This window comes from Pogona vitticeps, chromosome 4 (assembly GCF_051106095.1).
Source record: "Pogona vitticeps strain Pit_001003342236 chromosome 4, PviZW2.1, whole genome shotgun sequence".
Taxonomy (NCBI): Eukaryota; Metazoa; Chordata; class Lepidosauria; order Squamata; family Agamidae; genus Pogona; species Pogona vitticeps.
The window spans coordinates 213307378-213324629 of record NC_135786.1 but is presented as its reverse complement, the minus strand read 5'-3'; the positions used below and the strand labels follow the sequence as shown (position 1 = coordinate 213324629).

At 40.4% G+C, this 17252-nt stretch overlaps 1 long non-coding RNA gene across 1 annotated transcript; it reads left to right on the top strand.

The window, feature by feature from the left end:
* Positions 1 to 2459: 2459 nt before the first annotated feature.
* LOC144589290 (uncharacterized) lies at positions 2460 to 15465 on the top strand. The gene is made up of 2 exons (XR_013545333.1): positions 2460 to 7310; positions 9466 to 15465. It is a non-coding gene; the product is annotated as an uncharacterized LOC144589290 (long non-coding RNA).
* Positions 15466 to 17252: the final 1787 nt, after the last annotated feature.

Here is a 17252-nt window from a genome sequence, read left to right as displayed (position 1 = left end):
ACAGAATCACATTAAGCAAGAAATATTGTGTGATCTTTCTGATAATGCTGTTATTAGATGGCTCTTTCACTTTCAGAAAATCTTTTTTAGGAAAACAGGCTTAGTGGGCTGCTGAAGAATGGATCATAATTGCTCCTGTTGTCTTTGTGTGTGTTCTGTGGGCAAAGTTCTAGTCTAGTGAACTTACAGCCCAAATCACTATAATGAGTGGAAAAGTGCATATATTCTAGATCGATCTATCAATCTATCTATCGATCTATCTATCGATCTATCTCTATATCTATATCGTAAACATTCCAACTAGGCAGAATGTAGCGGAATCCAGCATGAATGGATTTATATATATTTTCTTCTCAGCTATACATCCATTCATGCTGCATTCTGCTACACTTTTGCCTAGTTGGAATGTTTACGAGTATTCCTTAGCACCTCAGCAGTAGGGCTAATACTGTGAGATATGAGCTTTCATGTTGAGTGAAGACAAAGCCCTCAAAGCCAACATTTTGAAAACTATTCACTTCATATTTCCTTTTTGTTTCCTTTTTAGGATGTTCTTTAATGAGGTAACATCAGAGAAATGGCTTCTTTTCTGCGAATCTGCCCCTTTTCTTTCATTTCAGTGTCTCTTTCATCCCTTCACAATGTAAAGAAACCTTTTGATATTGTTGGTTGAAAAGCAACAGCTCCAGTCCAAAAATCCTGCTGCTTCAGAACTAAGGGAAGAGGGCATTCCATCTGCAGCTGTCCAGACCTCCCCTTTAAAAACAACACCACACAGTACATTCAGAGGGTTGTAGAACCCTCCCACCACTGGCTTGTCAGGAGGAGAAATGTGGAATGCTTCAGATGGAGAAAGGAAGAACTGACACAACCCCTGACTAGCATGAAGGGAAGTGTCTTCTGCTCACACAGCAGGTTCTTTGGACGTACACACAGCTAAGTCTCCAACTGGATTGCCCACTCTGCCTAGCCATTTTTTAAAACAAGCATTTTTATAACAAATTTTCTTCTCAGCTAGACATGTGAACAGTAAGATAATCTATGTATCGGAGTCTTCAGGGAGCCATTGATCACGTCTCATTAATCAGTCATCATGAAGGACTCTGGCTAACCCCTTTGGGGCAGTCCTTCACAAGGATTGTCAGTATTACAGTCTCTCTGGGGTTGCTTGTAAAGAGAGGTTGTCCACATCACGTCTCTCTCCTCTGGATTTGCCAGAAGCTGTGTCTGACCTCTGAGGACTTTGAAATGTGATTCATTTTGTGTTCTAGAATGTCCATTCCTCTGGGCAGTGATTAAAATGCCTTTGATGTGGGTCTGTGTAAGGGTGAGGGCTAAGTGATGTCATCAGTTTCTCCCCCTTTCCCTCTGACAGGCTGGTTCTGCTCTGCCAATGTCAATACAAAGCTATGATGTGCAATGTTTGCAATGGGTGTGCTGCTTCATTTTAACATTATAGGAACAACTTGGATTACGAAGTGCTAAATCTTTCAACAGAGGTGCCCATTTGGGCATTTAGTGCATCTAAACAGAACCTGTGGATTACATGGTAATCTTAAAAAATGTTTTTTTCTGATACATAATTACATTCATAGCACTTGCATATATACTGGGTTGGATCCAAAGTTTTCTTTCGTAAATAAGACTTCAGATGAATGAATCCATCAGTTTGGGGTTGTCTCAGATTTTCATTTTTATGGTTCACTCTGAACCTTTAGATTTATTTTTATGCTTGTACGAAAAAATGTATGTGTGTTTGTGCAAATTTCTCAAAATACATGCATATTTGCTTGATATGCAATTTTATAACAGATATTTATATTGTAAAAATGTTCTTGGATGCCATTTGCTCATCTGTGCATATTTTTATATGCTTTATTTGGCATATGTTTTTATTTATTTATTAATTTTTTTATTGAAAAACTCCATTGCAAAATTTAGAAAAGTGAGAATTTTGATTGAGTACTGAGTTGCAGTTAACCTCTCAGTCTGAAGGGTGTAAAATTAGATTGGTTGATGTGACGGCTGCAATGACGTCATCTGCCTATCATGGTTATGCTGGAACCCATCTGCCTATAGCAGAGCAGGAGGTGGGACTCCAGGAGGTGGAGCTGTGTATATAAGGGGGGGGGAGTGAATGATGTGAGTTAGTTAGGAGTTAAGAGTTATGGAGAGTTAGAGTGAGAGTTGAGTTAGGGCTCTGTGTTAGTTAAGGTCTGAGAGAGAGTGTGTATGAGGGGATACTTTATTATTACTGATTGCCTTTTTATTTTAGTTGATAAAGTGATTTACCATTCCTTCTGTTGTTATCAATAAAATACAAGTTTTTATTTTTAAAACCATACTTTTGTCTGAAGAGTTTTATGAGGGAATGGTTGGTGGCAGCGTGAATAAAGTGAGGGTGTGAGAGTGACGTGGAAGCTCCTTTGTGACGTGAGAGGAGGGACGTCACAGTTGACAATGACATGCAAGCCACATGGATTTCTCATATGTAAGCAGAAGATTCCTATTTATAGAAGCTGCCCAGATCCACTGGAGTTTTCAGGTCCCCATTTTCCAACTACCTCCAACACTGAAGGATTCTACCCCCCCCCCAACTCTTCAGAGCAGTTTATCATGGGGCTGCAGGGAGAATAGGCAAAGCCTAGCTGACTATGTCTAGTGCAGAGGGAACAGCAAACCACCTGTAGGCTGTAAATGGTTCCCTAGCCTTCCTAATCCACACCACTAGAGTTCAGCACAAACCTCTATAATGCCTTTATAACAAGCTGCATTGTCTCATGGGTCTCCCCTAGTGTCATACTGAGAAGAAATGGCTTTATTTGTAGATAAGATGAAGGCTTGTGGTGAGCCCTGAGGGCAGTGAAATATGACCTAGGACCTGCTAACTTTGCCCAGCCCAGCTCTAGTGGAATTCCAGTGGATATGTCTCATAATACTTTTCCAATTTCCTCGTACAGTATTTGTCTATACCTGTGACCACAGCATCTCAATGTGTGAGTTGTATGGTTCCTATATCAAACAGGCCCCTATTCAGCCAGGGAACTAATGACCATTCTTACAGGAGTCTTTTAAGAGTTACTGCGATGATCTATCTGAATTGTTTTGAACACCATGACATCAAGATAAATTCTGAATCCTGCTAATATTTCTGGGAGTTAGTTTGCCCTCAAAGATCTCTGAAACAGTAAGAAATAGAAACACAATGTTTTGCACAAATACTACTGATTTCCTGACTTAAAAACTGCTTAATTTGCATTGCTAACATCTTCAAATGGCCTCCTTTGTGACCCTGTTTTTGTTTCTCCCAAATACTTCTCAAGGGATAATATCTAGAAACACACAAGTTTGAGCAGAAAGTGGAGGTTTCCTAATAATGACATTGGTTGTGTCTTGAAATCTAGATTTTACCAGGCTTGTAGAAAATCATTTTATTACTGCTTGACTGTAGGCATTGACTGGTTTCTGAATGAATAGCGGGGAGGGGGGGACAAGTGTGGAAGGAAGAGGTGTGGGCTTGGGGAGAAGAGAAAATGTATATACCAGAAAAATGGTGGCTCTCAGTTAAACATGAGTAAATCTGAGTACATTTGTTAGACATTGATAATGTGCAGCTATATTTACGTTTCTGCAATAACATTCTTCTTAAAGTTCCAATGAACTTCATGGACATAATGGTCAAAGTGTTTGTAGTTCTCCCTCCTTTCCACTTCTAAAGTGACCCTTCAAGATGAGCTGATAATTTATTTCTTTGTTGGTCCTGACATAGCCAGCTCCCATTTCCTGATGCTGAATTCCTTCACGTTTCCACTGGGATCTCCAGAATTCCTTGGCTGACATATTTCTCCAAGGAGCTGCTATGTTCAGTCATAGGGCATGCAGTTTTGTACTCTACAAATATCATATCGTGGGACAATAGTTGGTTTTGAAATGAGCCACTCATATGACATTCTTGTTTCCTTGGAGGCTGGCCTGGAATAACTGAACCATTCGCAACTCTGTTAAAAATGATATCCATAAGCATGATCTTAAGGAAGTGTCATGTCCCTTTAGCACAAATCAAGTCTCACAAGCAAGTCTCTTGTATCTAATTTCCGTGCATATTTTAAAAGAAAAAAAGTGCTGAAAAATCCTGAAAATTCCAAAAAGGTTTAGAAATTTATTCAAACTTTCATTTAAAAGTATGAAGTGGTTGTTTCACTTTGTAAATGCTAGGTAAGAGCTGGTCTTATTAATCATGGAATCCTAATCTGAAATCCTACTGCACAGCTATGCAGACCCATATTGCTATAATTAAAGAAATGTCCATTGTCACATAGTTGCACAACTCAGTGTGCAAGAGATAATTTCTACAGAGATTTCCTAACGTCACTTCTGAATGTTACACTGTTTGAGTAAGTGCACAACAGGATTTCAGCCATAGGATTGTACGCTATACAAGGAGAGCCAAAGGATGACTTAATGTACCCGTCACTAATTCAATAAATCTATAGCTCAAGCATCCCTGACAATGGTCATCCAGGGATCTTTAAAAGACTCCAATGTGGGAGACCCCACCACCTTTTAAAGCAGTCCATTCTGCTGTTAGATAGAACTTACTATTAAGAAGTTCTTCCTAACATTTGTTTGAAATCTGCCTCCTTGTAACTTGAAGCCAAGAGGAGCAAAAATCAAGCTTGCTTCGTGTTTTTGGGTTAGACCAGTTTGGATCTGATTTGATCTGATTCAGATCAAAACTGAAATTTGGCAATCTGAATCTTCACATCTGTTGACTTACTTTGGACAATTAAAACAGTTGTAAATTTTTTTTTTGCTCTTTATGGTGGATATGTATGCCATAAACACACAGCCTTCTCAGAGAAAATTATTTTGCCACCTTCCAGACAAATAGATTCAGGGGATTTTATGCTAGCTCCTTTTAACACAGACCTAGCTTCTTTTTCCACATAAGTACAGGCCATTTTAGTCTCTTCTAGCAGATGGTTTCTGAGACATTTTACACATGTAGCTCCAGACATAGTTACCTTCATGTTCAATGGAAGGCAAACACAGGTTTAATTTAGATGACTGATCCCTGAGACACACAGCTCTGAGGAAAGCTAGGTACTATTTTAGAAATTGCACGTTATATGCAAGGTACTGTGCACATTACAGAAACCAGTGGCAACTGTCAAGGTCCTGACATTTGAGGCAAAGGGACAGGTTGCTCTTACTTGTATTGCCGCCAGAGTAGACCTTTGGTTTAGATGGGCAGGGGAGAAATATAACAAACAAACAAACATAAATAGAGTTTAGGAAAAAAAAATACTTTTTGGACTACTGCTTCTGGGAACTGCGGCCCAAAACAATTAATTTTTCCAAGCTCTGCCAAGAAAAGTTGCTAAGCCAGCACTTACGGACATGAGATGAGCCATATTAGATCAGCTCAAAGGTCTCTCTTAGCCTTCTTTGTTTTGGGATGTTGCCAATGTTTTAGATTATGACTCCCATCAGCCTCTGAGAGCATGGTCAAGGATCAGTGGTGATGGGGGCTGTATTCCAAATTATGAGGAAGGCAACAGGCAAGGGGAAGCTGCTCTGATATGAATAAAGATCTAGTTCAATATCTATTCCCACTCAGGGATCTTTTCTTCTTGGAATGAGCTCATAATCATACCATAGAGAATTTTCTCTCCCTGGGGTACTGCTTTTCCAAACACTTGCCACCTCTGAGGGTCTGCTCATTCAGTTAATGGTAGTGGGCACTTCAATTGCAGCGACCCAGTTAATTAACATTTTTGCCTTGTCTTTCTTCACCCAAATTTCTCCCTTGCAAACTTCTTCCTTCCTAGCAAAGTTCCATTTCCCACTGAAGTATATTGTCAGGCTTACTCCAAAACATTTTGCTACCTGAGGTGAAACTTTCTCTTCTTTCGCATTCAGAAACTGAGTGGAAGTCCAACTAAATACTGCCAGTGGGAGTCCAATAAGCCAATGATGGGCAACAGTGCGGATCATGTGACACATACAGATTTGTTCTCCAAAAAATGGCTGTTACTGATCCCTAGCATTTGTTTCATGAAGCATTTGTCTCACTCTGCCTAATGGCAGGAATGGCTCTGCATGCTGTTTCCAACTGAGCAATGGGCATTCCTGTTACTGCTATAGTTAAAACTCATGAGCAGACTGAGATGATAGAAATATTCTTCCATTGATTTGACAGCATGTCTGACATATTTTCTGGATTGGGAAGGGAGAAAGCCACCATCATATGTTATTTTACTTTGCTAGTGTTATAACCATGTTTTCCTGCCTAAAGGGGTGTACAAAGATGATTCAGTAGGTGTTAATGGGGTTAATTCAGAAGGTGCTAATGTGTCAACAATTATAGACATATTTCAGCAGCTGGCTTTGTGCTTGCAAAAGTGGTATTACATGGAAAATTAATCACTCTGTGGTTGTATGGAGTTGCATATACTGAATGAAGGAGTAGACTCCATGGCAGAGCTTGGAAAAGTCATTTCCTAGACTATAGCTCCCAGAATCCTCCAGCCAGCATGGTGAGTAGCCATGCTGGTTGGAACATAGTACTAAGAGTTGTAGTCCAAAAAGGAACCTTTTCAAGATCTGTGGTTATATTAGGTCTTTGGTTGAGATAGAGGTTATTATATAGTGAAATGATAGACTTTAAACTCTGAGTGTGGTAAGTAAGCATGTTACAGGAAATTTGCATTTCCTATAACTGTAAAATCCGTTTGCTTTTTTAAAAAAACTTTTGCTTTTATCACATATTTTTGGGTCCTGGAAAGAATGAAGCAGCTTCCTATAAAATGTTTTCAACTGACAATAGTGTCTATTAATATATGTAGAAGGCAACCTTTTAATTTGTTTTTAATTTTACATATATCTCATATACATCCATGATTTTGGGTTGTGTAGTGCTCTGATACAAATAAGGAAAGTTCCAACATTACTAGACAGGGCCCTACATCTCCACTGTGATGCGGAATTCAGGGATAAAAACATTCCATGTGCGCTTGATCTGATGCCTGATTGTGCTCACATGCACATGCTGTAGCCTCTGAATACCCAGATTGCTTCACTGATGTCAGTGAAAACACATTCTGGTATGAATGATTGCATTGCTCCATTGGAATGAATGAAATGCTCTTCCAGGCTTCAGGGCAGAGTATGTGAAGGAGTAGGAGAGATACCACAAATATTTGCAGCTATTTGAATATGTTGCCCAGGGCTTGATCTGAAGACACATGACGCGGCAGGATTCCTTGCCACCACTGCTACCTGGAAGAGTCTGAGAAGCTTCTGTTCAGGTAAATGCTGAGATTTCAAGTGATTTCTAGAATTGTGTATCATTTGTAAATGTTTGCAGCAGGGGAATCCTGGCAAGAGGCTCAAGCAAACTCCATGCTACTTTAAAATAGGTTTTTGCTTTGGTAGTAAGAACATTTTGGTCTTATATATTTATCAGCTGCTACTAATTTTTATGTATGTTCAGGACTTGAGATGTTCAGGACCGGAAAAATAATACACTTCATACATATACACACATATACACATATACACATATACACATATACACATATACACATATACACATATACACATATACACACACACACACACACGTGTGTGTGTGTGTGTGTGTGTGTGTGTGTGTACATATATAAAATGAGGAAAGACTGAAAGAACTGGGCATGTTTAGCCTTGAGGAAAGAAGGCCAAGAGGAGATATGATAGCACTTTTCAAATACTTGAAAGGTATTCATACAGAGGAGGGGCAGGATCTGTTCTTGACCATGCCGGACTGCAGGACATGTAATAATGAGCTCAAGCTACAGGAAACCAGATTTAGGCTGAATATTAGGGGATAAAACTTCTTAATTGTATGACAATGGAACCAATTGCCTCAGGAGGTGGTGAGCTCACCAATGCTGGAGGCATTCAAGAGAAAATTGGACAACCATCTGTCAGATCTGCTTTGATTTGGATTCCTGCATTGAGCAAGGGGTTGGGCTCCATGGCCTTACAGGCCCCTTTCAACTCAATTATTCTAAGATTCTCTCTTCTACTGGAACGTTGGGGTCAAATGAGACAAAACAGCACATCATTAGAGGAAGAAACCACATTCATGTTTCAGACACATAATCCTTTCTAGGTGTCCTGTCTGAGAAATAAGAAAGCAATTAAACCAGTGTTTAGTTCCTGAAGACCAATCATTAAGGGGAACAAGCCAAGCTGCAAGGTACAGGCAGAGTTCTCCAAAGGCAGGTCTCCTAATTTGTATATTATTTTGCAAATTAAGCAATTATATTGTATTATTTGCAAATATTTCAGTATTATATTATTTGCAAATACTGCATTATTTGCAAATTAAGACCATTAATTGTTGCTCTGCTATCTTATGTTTATCTTTCAGCCTTGTTGTAATTTATATAGTAACCACTGTTCTAAGAGAGACAGCTAGGAACCTGGGTTCCCACAATTGTAACAGTTACCCATTTGTAAAGTTTCCCCTTGATATTTAGTTCAGTTGTGCCCAACTCTAGGGAGCGGTGCTCATCCCCGTCTCTAAGCCATAGAGCCAGCGTTTGTCCGTAGACAGTTTCTGTGGTCACGTGGCCAGCGGAACTAGAACGGAATGCCATTACTTTCCCACCGTGGTGGTACCTATTTATCTACTCATATTTACATTCTTTCGAACTTCTAGGTTGGCAGGAGCTGGGACAAGCAATGGGAGCTCACTCTGTCTCGTGGATTCGATCTTATGACTGCTGGTCTTCTGACCTTGCCGCACAGAGGCTTCTGCAGTTTAACCCACTACGTCCCTGTAGTTACCCATTAGATCAAAGCAAAAGCAAAGTGTGCTGCTTATATACCACCCCATAGCTCTTAAAGCACTCTCTGGGCGGTTTATAAGTTAATTATGGAGGCTATACATTGCCCCCCCCCCATGAGTTGGGTGCTCATTTTACCGACCTCAGAAGGATAGAAGGCTGAGTCAACATTGAGCCGGCTACCTGGGATTGAACCCCAGATCTTGAGCACAGTTTTGGCAGCAGTACAGCAGTTTAACCACTGCACTGTAAGGCTCTGTGCCACAAGGTCTTCAACTTATGCAGTCTCTGTGAAACCCTGTCAAACTATGAATGGCTTTAGTCCTTGGCTAATTGTATGGAAGGTCTTGTTTCTTGTAAAACAATGGGCCAGAACAGTGACTTCACATTTTGTCTTGAATCTCCAGATCTGTAAGGGCTAGAGACTTGCCTTTTTAAAAATAAATGCTTTGTATCTGGGTCAGCTGGTGGTCTAAACTGGCACCGGTTGACATGCTTAAAATCTGGATAAAACCTGGCCAATTGTTTAATATCTCAACATGCAGATTATTATAATTTTCATCTGATGGACACCAATTATAGATTATTGTAATCTATAACTATTATTTTGTTGTGATACATTGTCTCATAGAGAGGCACTGAAAGTGGAAGAACGGCAAGACAAAGCAAAGGAGCAGAGAGTTGAGGAACGAATAAACATAATGGAGGAAGCAACAAAGAAAAGGGTCATAGTTAGGAGCAAAAAAGAGGACAAGACACTCTTCATCTGTGGAACTGCAGAACCACTCTCAGTACTTGTAGAAGAGTCTGGCAGACAGCATGCAGAGGAAGACCTACAGGAAGACCTACAGGAGGATATAAGAGAGCTGAAGATGAGCCAAGTAGAGTCACTGAACCCACACTCTACAGTGCTTGGCACTGAAACTGAAATATGCCGAGAAGATCTGTGGAACCACCAGGTATTCCATCTCCCGGGAGGACAGGTTAGGGATCTGATGGAAGGATTGCCATCACTTACAAAACCCACAGATGCGTATCTTTTTATTCTCTCTACATGGGAACAAATGACATATTCAAGAGGAACTATAAAGAAATCGCACTAGACTTCTGAGAAGGAAACTCAAGGACTATAGGGCCCAGATAGTCTTCTTGTCCATCCTGTCAGTACTCAGAAGAGAAATGGAAAGATTTCAGACAAACAATTAACTATGAAGGTGGTGTATATATGAGAGATTATGGATTTTGGGATGATGGCTTCCTGGAAGGTGGACAGCTGCTAAGCTGTACCTCATAAACTCTTGGAAGAATGTGTTTGACCATATGATGAAGTCTACATAAAAATATTAGAAGGAAATTAGGTCACAAATCACACAATCTCCAGTATCAATATGCAAATGCCAGGAATATAGGAAACAAACAAAAAGAACTGGAAATCTTAGTTGAGGGGAGTAAATATGAGAACAGGAATAACTGAAATTTAGGGGAATGATTTCCATGACTGGGATACAGCAAATGAAGGATATAAATTGTTCAAAAAGAACAGAAAGAATAGAAAGGGAATCAGAGCCTCCAGAAATACACAAGGATGAGTATGGCTGTCCAGTTGAGAGCACGTGGATAATATAACTGGGTCAAAAAATAAAATAAAAGGTAAAAAATAAAAAAAGATAAAATAAACATTGTAACCGGAGTCTACTACTGACTGCCCCATCAAGGAAAGATGTAGATGAAACCTTTGGAATACAAAATGCAAGAATTTCAAAAAGACATGGTGTTGTAGTAATAGGGGACTTCAGTTACCCTGATATCTGTTGGGAAGTAAATTTGCCAAGGATTGCCCTTCCAAGAGATTCCTGGCTTATATCACTAATAATTTTCTTCTACAAAAGGAGAGTTAAAATCTAGAGTATTAGCTATCCTTGACTTGATACTAATCAACAAGGATGACTTGGTGGATGAAGTGGCAATAAGACGAACTCTGGAGGAAAGTGACCATGTTATAAATGAATTCTTAATATCAAAGGAAGCAAAAGCAGAGTGCAGCTGAATGTATACACTCAATTTTAGAAAAACTGATTTTAATAGACTTGGAACAAGGATAAGCAAGGTCCCATGGCAAAAGATCCTAACAAGAAAAGGAGTCCAAGATGGGTAGGAGTTTCTTAAAAAGAAAATTCTAAAGACACAACTACAAACAGTTCCAACAAGAACTTCATAAAAAGCTCAGTGAGGTCCTGTGGGGGAAAAAAACCAGAGAGATAGGATGTGGAGGAAAGGCCAGATCACAAAGGGTATAGACAGGTAGAAAAGAATTGCAAGGATGGTGTTAGGAAGCCAAAGCTGAGAATGAGCTGACGGTTAGCAAGAGCAACAAAAAGCATTCTTCACATAGCAAAAGACAGAGGAAAGAAATAGTAGCTCAGTTACTCAGTGGGTATGGAAAAATGATACCAGACAACAAACAAAAAGCAGAAGTGCTCAATTCCTACTTTAGCTTCATCATTTTCTGAAAGACCATCTATGGCTTTTGTGGCAAATGTGAAGTACAAGTGGAGGCAATAGGATTGCAGCTTGAGATTAATTAACTAACAGTCAAGGGATGCCTTATTACTTTGCATGAGTTCAAATTTCCAGGACCTGGTGAACTGCATCCAAGAGTATTGGAGGAACCGGCTGAAGGACTTTCAGAACCATTGACTATTTTCTTGAAATCACGGAGGATGGAGTGAAGTGCCAGATGATTAGAGGATAAAGTTGTCCTGTCTTCAAAAAGGGCAAAAGGGGGGAACCAGGTTAGTCAGCCTGATGTCAATCCCAGGGAAAATTCTGGAACAGGTTATAAAGGTGCTTTGAAAATAATCAGTGATTAATAGAAGCCAACATGAATTTGCCAAGAACAAATCCTGTCGGACTAATCTTATCTCATTTTTTGATCAGGTAACTTTGCTGATCGATGGTGGGAGTGGTGTAGACATAATATATATTTTGATTTCAGCACAGTTATTGACAAAGTGCCCCATGATATTCTGATTAGCAAGATAACTAGGTGTGGGCTGGATAGAATAACTGTTAGGTAGATATGCAGTTTGAGAAGAGAAGACTCCCTGGAGAAGACGCTGATGTTGGGAAAGTGTGAAGGCAGGAGGAGAAGGGGATGACAGAGGACGAGATGGTTGGACAGTGTCATCGAAGCGACCAACATGAATTTAACCCAACTCCGGGAGGCAGTGGAAGACAGGAGGGCCTGGTGTGCTCTGGTCCATGGGGTCACGAAGAGTCGGACATGACTAAACGACTAAACAACAACAACAGATAAGCTGTTGTCTACAGAATCATACTCAGAAAGTGCTTCTCAATTACTCCTTCTCAAGAGAGGTAACAAGTGGAATACCACAAGACTAAGTACTGGGTTTGGTACTCTTTAACATTTTTATTAATGAATTGGATGTAGAAGTGCTTGGAATGCTTATCAGATTTGCAAATGACACAAAAATTGAAGGGAATAGCGAATATTCCATTTTGAAAGACTGGAGCACTGGGCTGAAAATAATAAAATGAAATTTATCAGGGTGCAGAGTTCTGCACTTAGGAAAAAGAATCTAATTCACAGCTATAAGATGGTTGAAACCTGGCTCAGTAATGCTACATGTAAAAAGGATCTTGAAATTGTTATAGATCAGAAGCTGAATATGAGCCAACAAATTGATATAGCTGTAAATAAGACTAGGGGTGTTTTAGGCTGCATTAATAGAAGTCTGGTCTGCAAATCACATGAAGTACTAGTACCCCCCCCCCCCACATTGAGCACCAGTTAGACCTCATCTTGAGTACAGTGTCCAGTTCTGGACACTGCACTTTAAGAAGACAAGCTGGAACAAGTTGAGAGGAGGGCAACAAGGATGATCAGAGTCCTGGATACCAAGCCCTGTGAGAAAAGAGAGAAAGAACTAGGCATGTTTATCCTTGAGAAAAGAGGGCTGAGTGGAGATATGAGAGCACTTTTCAAATACTTTAAAGATTGTCATACAGAGGAGGGGCAGGATGTATTCTCAATCATCCCAGGGTGTAAGACACATGATAATGGGCTTAAGTTACAGGAAGCTTGTATTCCAGGATTTTGGTTGAACATGAAGAAAAACGTTCTAACTATTAGAGTAGTATGCCAATAGAACCAAATGTTTCAGGAGATGGCGAGCACTCCAATGCTGGAAGGATTCAAGAGAAAGGCAGATATAGTTTAATTTGGATTTCTGCACTGAGCAGGGGGTTGGATCCAGTGGCTTTATGGGACCCTATGAAAGACAGCAAGAGAGAGAGAATGATATTCTGCTTTAGTTTGACACATTAGACAGGCCAAGCAGTGTACGTATAATTTTAAATAAAAATACATACTTTAATGCAAAAGGTCCTATAGGTATTTTGAGTCTAATCTCAATCGCAATTGAATGGTCACAAGACTAGATAGGTGGGATATAAATAGAATAAATGAATAAATAAATCTTTAGGTAGTTGAGAATGTAGGTAATTTGTGGCAAGAATCTCCATTGACCTCAGTGGGACTTACCTCTGAATAGACACACACACACAGAGGTTTGTACTGTCAGTCTCTTAAAGGGCCTTTCTTCAGCCCTGGCATAACCCTGGATGTGATCCAGTCTATCAACATCCAGCAAGTCACAAAGCTTAGGTTAATTCTAAAAGCATGGAGGGCGGCTTTTCTGTAGCAGCTGTTTCAAATAGCAGCCCAATAGTGGCTTGACTTTCAATGTCTCTGTTTTTAATGGATTGAATTATGAGAAGGGTTCTCATTATCATTTGGATGGAATTCAGTTCTTTGCAGATGGAATGATATCCAGAGTCCTTCCTGTATTTCAGGGAATTTTTCTCTTCAGTAGACTTGAGGTTGATTTGTAAAATGCACGGTGCTCCCTTCTCAGTACCTGACACACTGCCTAAGCATGATTCACAACTGCTAATTAAAAAAAGAATTCAGAATGACAGGCAGAAAGGTTTGCCTATATCTCCTTTGTACACAAGCAGGGCACTATCTGAGTTCATGAATGGTTCATTGATAGTGCACTTTAACTTATCTGCATTTCTTGACTGCTCCCAGTTGGCAAAAAAATGCTGGATACATTTGCATCGGATACTCACCAGACTGCACCCCAACTTGATTATCAGCATCAGATCCCAAAATAACTTGATTTCATGAAAGGTTAGCTGTTGTTTTTCATTACACTGTACAGTGGTCTATTGTCTCTCTTTCCCTCCCCCCCTTCTTTCGGAAAGGACACTTTTTGTTACTTGAAGTTACTCACAGCCCTGTAAATGGCAAACACTTTCTGGGTGGTGCATTTTCTAAACAGCTTGAATCAAAGCAAGATATACTTTCACCAGGTGCACTCAAGCAATATTTGGAGGGCCAAATTTTTATCTGTAGAGTTTCTGTTAACAGTGTCTTTTCCCAAAGAGATGGTGTGCTGATCTGTTGGAGCAAAAACAATGAAGAGTTTTGTGGCACCTGAGAGACTAACAAATATATTTCTATTTCATGGACTATAGACCATTTCATCATATACAAGGGTGGGACTGTAGATAGTAACATTACAATAATTGGAAGGATGGGTTTCCCTAAGGTGTGAGTTGGCCATTTACAATCCATTGTAAATGAGAAAAGTTTTCTTCACAGTTATTGCCAGGGGACAAAATAGTACTTGTGAACCCATGCCTGGATTATGTCCATCAGTACAGAGCTCTACATATGTATTGGTGGAATAATTGTACACAGATCATCTGGTCATAGTATTCTCCATTAGGGCAAGGGATGTCTATTAATATACTGTATTTTTCTGTGTATAAGACTATACTTTTGTCTAAAATCTTTAGACTAAAAATTGAGGGTCATCTTATACACAGAAGTAAGCTGAGGAGAGAACAAAAAGTGGAGGGGAAAAGCAAGGATCAACGTGATCCTGCAGGGCTTTGATCCCTGCTTTCCCCTCCACTTGCTAAGCCTTAGCAAAAGGAAAGCGGGGATCAAAGTGCTGGAGGATCGCTTTGATCCCTGCTTTCCCCTCTGCTTGCTAAGTCCCATGGGGCTTAGCAAAAGGAGGGGGGAAGGATCAAAGCAATCCCATGGCTGTATAGGGGGAAAGGAATCAAAATGATTGTGCAGTTGTGGAATTACTTTGATCCCTTTCCCCCTCCTTTTGCTAAGCCACGCGGGGCTTAGCACGAGAGGAGAAAGCAGGTATCAAAGCCATCCTGCAGCACTTTGATCCTTTTTACCCTACTTTTGCTAAGCCCCACTTAGATTTCTTAATTTTGGGTAAAAAAGTGGGGGGCGTCTTATACATGGGGGCATCTTATACATGGAAAAATACTGGTAAATTGGCAAATGTACATTTTATGTAAATCTGCATTCTTTTGTCCCTATTTTTGCAGGTTATGGAAATAATAAATTATAAATAATTTGGTGACCTGTATCAAGTTACTTTTGGGGACAACAATGGTAAAAAAAGTTAATTTCAAAAGTGAAGTAACTCAGCTATTTTACTTACATAAAATGAATGTTTTCTCAGTTATGTTCTAAAGTTACTTGTGAAGAGCATTCATAAGTATTTTACAGACATGACTTTCCCCCATGCCATTAATTCTTATCAGTCATGACATCTTTCTGAAAAGTAATAGTAATGAAAAGTCAATCTGCAATGCATTAAGTAATATGATGAGTCACTTTTCACAAAGTGTAATAAGTAGGGCTATGAATGGGTCCCTCATCTGGAGGCCAGTTCTGAGTTTTGGAATGTATCCTGAATCTGAGCTGAGATGACTTGTAAGCCTCCCTAATAGGAGAAAACGTTTAGTGCTCCATCCCATTTGATTTGTGCCCCAGATTTAAATTGATCTGTAAATTTGCTTCACTTTGCCCAAAACGGCATCTGGCTATTCTATTTTGATCCAGCCCTCATACAAATTCATCTGAATCAAGCTAAGTAGGTTAGTACCTCTGGCTGTGTCCCAGTCCAATACAGAGTGTAGTGATATGTAATTACAGCTAATTATTTTTCAAGGACTTTAAGAAGCAAAAGAAAAAAGCAAAGCATGCTGCTTATATACTGCCCCATAGTGCTTTAAGCACTCTCTGGGTGGTTTACAAGTTAGTTATGCAGGCTACACGTTGCCCCCCCCCCCAGCGAGCTGGGTACTCATTTTACCGACCTCGGAAGGATAGAAGGCTGAGTCAACCCCAGGTCGTGAGCACAGTTTTGGCTGCAGTACAGCAGTTTAACAGGGACGTGGTGGCGCTGTGGGCTAAACTGCAGAGGCCTGCGCTGCAGGGTCAGAAGATCCGGCAGTCGTAAGATCGAATCCATGCAACGGAATGAGCACCCGTCGCTTGTCCCAGCTCCCGCCAACCTAGCGGTTCGAAAGCATGCAAATGCGAGTAGATAAATAGGGACCACCTCGGTGGGAAGGTAAACAGCGTTCCGTGTCTAAATCACACTGGCCATGTGACCACGGAAAGAGTGTCTTCGGACAAACGCTGGCTCTATGGCTTGAAGAGCGGGATGAGCGCCACCCCCTAGAGTCGGACACGACTGGACAAAAATTGTCAAGGGGAACCTTTACAGCAGTTTAACCACTGTGCGATCTTCCAAAGTCATACTCCTGGGGCAATGTGGGAGTGGCCACCATGGATGAGCACCCCTGAAATTTTAGGGTGAAATGCCTCCTCATGCGCTCCAGCAGCCACCTTACAGCTGGCAACCACTCCAAGAAGATGCCACTTCTCTAGGCTCTGCTCTGTTCCCAGAGCATTCTTTGTACCCAAAATAGTACCAAAGTCAGAATCCTCCCCCACTCCCACTCTACCCCACCCCAAATATGAGGAATACTTGGAACTATTAATATTTTTGAATCTAAATAGTTTTCCATGCAAGGTCATTCAGATTCGCTTCCAAGAGCAGGCCATCTCCTTTACTTAAAACACGAGCATTTCTGAGGGTCATGTGTGAGGCATATTCTTATCAGCACCACCAGTTATGGGAACCTTGCCACCATTGCCAGTCGGCAGCTGTTCACCTCAAGTTTTCTTTTCAGGAACAGTATGTGAGGTTCACACCCAAAAGCCCTGCATAAAAATCCCATGAAGATGGCACACCCTCATGTACTGCATTTCATAGGACCCATGCACAGAAGGATTTTAATTATTAAAGCACCCTTAACTAGAATTGTGCCAAGGGAAATTAAGAGAGAATCGACAGAGCTTCAGTGTTTCTTAAAATATGGCAGAGAGTAGGTCAGCAGGGCAATGGGTAAAGGAAGATATAGAGAGACGGCATCACAAACTTTTCTGTGCCAAAAGCAATACTTAATTGCTGTGAAATACATAATCTAGAATTAGTGTACTGTAGT